Raw genomic sequence first — 5,715 nt, 5'->3', positions numbered from 1 at the left:
TATAAAACTCTTCTGGATGTCTTTTGAACACACTCTTTCTCTGTGCTTGCATGCGTGTGTGTGTAACTATCATTATGGACATGGTCATGTTAATGGGGCTGTTGTGTATGTAAGTGTTTCATTGTGCAGCACTGGTTGGAGAGACGTCCGTTTTATCAGGGTTTTCAGGCAACAGTTGTGATTGGTTGTTAATACTCCTTAAATCAACTCACCCCTGTTATGTAAGACTGTGTCATCACTATCAGAATAGAAACCCCTCCATACCTTTAAAAGACTGGAAGAAGACAGGCAGGATATGCAGGGAGCGTGGGGGGATTTGACTAAAATAGGAGAGGGAGCTGTGTGTGTTTAGTGGAAACAGGAAAGGCAGAACGAAGGTCGGAAGGTTTGAAGTTTTTCCCTCTTTTAATTGAGAGGGGGAGCGACGGAACGGAAAGGACATGAGTCACAACAGTGACAGAACAGCTAGGGGAGACAGGGAGGAGGGGGGTCATTATAACCCAGAGAGTGTGGGGGGGGGGGGGGGGGGGTCACAGATCAAACACAGACTAGACTGGACAAAGAATCTCCTCAACAAAACGGCTATTGGCCAAAGGCGGCGGTTTTGTGTGCTTAGTTCTATGCGAGCACTTCACTGCCGAGACAGAAAGAGAGGGAGACCGAGAGGAGGTGAATTGGGTTCAGGCCAGGGGCTTTTGGTGTGTATCGGTCCCCAGAGCCAGACACTGTAAGTGGGTGACCAGACCGTGAGCATTCCCAGAGGAGGAGAGGCTGGACTTGGCCCCACGTTCCAATCACACAGATTACCGGTCACTCGATTAAAATGGACCAAAGAATAAAGCTTATTTCCAATACGCAGGATAAAAAGCCTCAAATTCCTTGTACCCACTCTCTTGATTGACTTTTGTTCTCTGAAATGTTTAAAGTTGGGGAGTTGTTTGGTGCGATAAGTGTTCCACAGTAGTTCCAAAGTGGTGACATAGACCATTAGTATCAGTGAACACTCCCAACACCATTAGTATCAGTGAACACTCCCAACACCATTAGTATCAGTGAACACTCCCAACACCATTAGTATCAGTGAACACTCCCAACACCATTAGTATCAGTGAACACTCCCAACACCATTAGTATCAGTGAACACTCCCAACACCATTAGTATCAGTGAACACTCCCAACACCATTAGTATCAGTGAACACTCCCAACACCATTAGTATCAGTGAACACTCCCAACACCATTAGTATCAGTGAACACTTCCAACACCATTAGTATCAGTGAACACTCCCAACACCATTAGTATCAGTGAACACTCCCAACACCATTAGTATCAGTGAACACTCCCAACACCATTAGTATCAGTGAACACTCCCAACACCATTAGTATCAGTGAACACTCCCAACACCATTAGTATCAGTGAACACTCCCAACACCATTAGTATCAGTGAACACTCCCAACACCATTAGTATCAGTGAACACTCCCAACACCATTAGTATCAGTGAACACTCCCAACACCATTAGTATCAGTGAACACTCCCAACACCATTAGTATCAGTGAACACTCCCAACACCATTAGTATCAGTGAACACTCCCAACACCATTAGTATCAGTGAACACTCCCAACACCATTAGTATCAGTGAACACTCCCAACACCATTAGTATCAGTGAACACTCCCAACACCATTAGTATCAGTGAACACTCCCAACACCATTAGTTACTGATAACTACAAGCCTAACAGTCAGTCACACTCCTCTCCTTACAGCATCCCCCCCCCCCTCTCTCTACTCTCTCTTTCTCCCTCTCTTCTCTCTACTCTCTTACATCCTCCCTACTCTCTCTCACTGTACTCTCTCTAGTTGCTTTCTCTGAACACACAAAGCAATCCTTCATTTGACAGTTCGAGTCGCACAGAGTTCATTCTGAAATTATTTTTAGCCAGGGGGGTTGAGAGAGAGAGAGGTGGGTGGGTGACGTTAAAGAAAGACCATAACACAGGGACCCGCTGAGGTAGGTGTAGATCACTGTCTCCAGTCAAAGGACCGCCTATAGGCTATAATGTAAAATGTCAATAGGGCTATAGGAGGACGAAATTAAATATTAATTTGCTTAGGGGGGTTGTTTATAAATATAGTTGGTAGCCTACAAGTCGTGGAGGTACATAAATGACCCAGGATGCGTCCCAAATGGCACCATATTCCCTATGTAGTTCACTACTTTTGACCAGAGCCCTATGAGTTCTGGTCAAAAGTAGTACACTATAAAGGGAATAGGGTCCCATTTGGGACACACTCCAGTTTCAGGTCATTCATATCCTTTCTGTGGGAGGCAGGCAGGGTGGCAGGGTGACCGTGACCAGAGGAAGACAAACAGAATGGTGGTGTGACGTCCTCTTGTTCTCTTCTGCTGGTATCACTGAGAACCTGTCAGACAATGATTGGTGGGACGCTGACCTCCTGAAATAGACCCCTGTGCTTGGACTCCCTTTCCCGTCCACCTCGGTAAAAGTAACCTCCCTGTGTGTGTGTGTGTGTGTGTTTGTTTAACTATCTTTGTGAGCACCAGAAGTCCTCACAAGGATAGTAAAACAAGGAACATTCGGTGGAGACATTTTGCCGGTCCCCATTTTGCTGGTCCCCACAAGGACAAATACTATTTTAGGCTTAGGGGTTAGGTTTAGGGATACAATTAGGGTTCGAATTAAGGTTAAGGTTTGGGTTAGATTTAGGGTTAAGGATTAGGGAAAATAGGACTTTGGATGGGAATCAATACTTTGGTCCCCACAAGGATAGCAATACAAAAGTGTGTGTGTGTGTGTGTGTGTGTGTGTGTGTGTGTGTGTGTGTGTGTGTGTGTGTGTGTGTGTGTGTGTGTGTGAGAGAGAGAGCCGGAGAGAGAGGGTTTGCTGCCAAGTGTCCTGAAAACAATAACAGGAGGTCTGTTGGCCTCTGCAGCAAACAGTGACAATGACATAGCAGTCAAGAGACCTCTCTCTCGCTCTCTTCTCTCTCTCGTGTGGGTGGGCATGTAGGTTTGCTGGGAATGTTTGGATAGGGGCAAGCCAATTAGTGAAGGGAATGTTATTATTATTTCTGATGGGTGTGTGTGGTGTAGGGAAGACACACACACACACTTAGTTGTAGCGGTATAGCTCACTGTTACACGCTCCAGTTGCCCAGCTTCAGTCCCATGAAAGGAATTCCTTATTGAGAAACAGACTGGGGGAATAAATGAGCTGTAAGGATTCTACTGGAGACATACCAAACCATGGACCCACACACACACACACACATACACACACACACACATAGAAGCCCACTCCCCTCCACACACACCTCTCGCTCTCTCTCTCTCTCAATTCAATTCAAGGGGCTTTATTGGCATGGGAAACATATGTTTACATTGCCAAAGCAAGTGAAATGGATGAACTGTAAATATTACACTCATTTCCAAAAGTTATCTTTCTCTCTCTCTCTCTCTCTCTTTCTCCAATAAATATTTCCCAACTTCTGTCCTGATCTAGTTGCAGAGGAGGTTTTCTCTAAAGTATTTATTTGATCTGTCCTTCTCTCCCAGTCAGCCGGTCGGGCCTCTAATCCTCCAGTGTGTACTAAACACCTTTCCCTGGAGCTGTTTGCTTTACATCTGGCCCTGCATATAGCCAGTAATGGATGCACCCTCACACACTCTCACTCTCACGCACACAAACACACACACACACATGGCCTGTGAAGATTTCATGCCCGTGGAAGCATACACACAGACACACACACACACACACACACACACACACACACACACACACACACACACATACACACACACACACATAGAGACACACACATACACACACACACACACATTCAGACACACGTATACACACACACATACACACACATGCATACACACACACATATTTACGCTTGCACACACACTCACCCAATGAAAGTGCCAGGTCTGGAGAGGCAAAACACACACACACCTCGGTACAGTGAGGTACAGTTCTAGCTCTGGCTTCACTTTGCTCTCAAATATGTCTGCTATGTTCAACAACACACAGCTGACCTGATTTCATATCCTCTTCTCAGCAGAGAGAGAGAGACAGAGGAGGAGAGATGGAAAGAAATAGTGATTTGACAGGAGCAAGGATCGAAGTCAAAAAGAGAGAGTGTGTGCGTGCGTGTGTCCGTCAGCCCGTCTGTCTCTTCTTTCTAACCACCCCGTGAGAGAGGCGTTTGGTTTATTTTCTCTCCCCAGCGTGGTGAGATGATGCCAGGAGGGAGAGCGAGTTCTCTTCTCAGTTCACAGGGAGGTGAGGAGGCGAGGAGGCTTGGACTAGTTTAGGAGACATGGAGAATAAACCTGCTTTCTGCCTCTTTATAAATAGTTGGAGATAAATTCCAGCTTAATGAAAGAGACAGAAAAATGGAAGTGGAGGGTTATAGAGCGAGAGAATGAGAGATGGAGAGTGGAGGGTTATAGAGCGAGAGAATGAGAGATGGAGAGTGGAGGGTTATAGAGCGAGAGAATGAGAGATGGAAGTGGAGGGTTATAGAGCGAGAGAATGAGAGATGGAGAGTGGAGGGTATACTAGAGCGAGAGAATGAGAGATGGAGAGTGGAGGGTTATAGAGCGAGAGAATGAGAGATGGAGAGTGGAGGGTTATAGAGCGAGAGAATGAGAGATGGAGAGTGGAGGGTTATAGAGCGAGAGAATGAGAGATGGAAGTGGAGGGTTATAGAGCGAGAGAATGAGAGATGGAGAGTGGAGGGTTATAGAGCGAGAGAATGAGAGATGGAGAGTGGAGGGTTATAGAGCGAGAGAAATGAGAGATGGAGAGTGGAGGGTTATAGAGCGAGAGAATGAGAGATGGAAGTGGAGGGTTATAGAGCGAGAGAATGAGAGATGGAAGTGGAGGTTATAGAGCGAGAGAATGAGAGATGGAAGTGGAGGGTTATAGAGCGAGAGAATGAGAGATGGAAGTGGAGAGTGAGAGAAAAGAGAGACCACCGGTTTTGAATTTGGCTGTGTGAGCTGGTGCCAACCTGTGTGGAAAGCCCTCGTGTTCTGACATCCGATATTTCTCATGTCGCTATCCAAATCACACTCATGGCTGGAGACACTGGAGATTTATGTGGCGATTAGAGGGACAGAATATTGAGAGAAGACAAAATATCACAGACCTGCACACACTTGCAACTGCATATTTAACCTTTGACATGACATAACTACTTTTTTTTTGTCAAAACAGGAGAAAGTGATCAGTGTGTGTGCAAACGCTTGTAGGAATGCTACAGAAAATATTAGATGGAAATGTGTGACATCGACCAAAAGAGGGGGGACATTTTGAGAAGGGGCGGGAGGGAGGGTGACAGAGCAGAGAAAAGAGAAAAAGTGGGAAACGAGTTTTGGAGACTGATCTGACTAGTGGTCTGTCAACGCTTCCCAGTGAACTTCCCACTATGTCCTTCTAGCCAACCAAACCACAACAGATGTCCTAGCCCAACCAAACCACAACAGAATGTCCTAGCCCAACCAAACACAACAGAATGTCCTAGCCCAACCAAACCACAACAGAATGTCCTTCTATGCTTCGTATGCTATTGTATGACTGGTTAAAACGTATGACACTATATGTCCTCAAAATGTTATGATAATGAACAACCGCAATTTCCATTCATAATGTAACCTAACGTAATGTAATGCAACATA

The sequence above is a fragment of the Coregonus lavaretus genome, assembly GCF_964263955.1.
Source record: "Coregonus lavaretus genome assembly, chromosome: 3".
Taxonomy (NCBI): Eukaryota; Metazoa; Chordata; class Actinopteri; order Salmoniformes; family Salmonidae; genus Coregonus; species Coregonus lavaretus.
The sequence above is the reverse complement of the archived record's forward strand: the minus strand, read 5'-3'. Positions refer to the sequence as shown.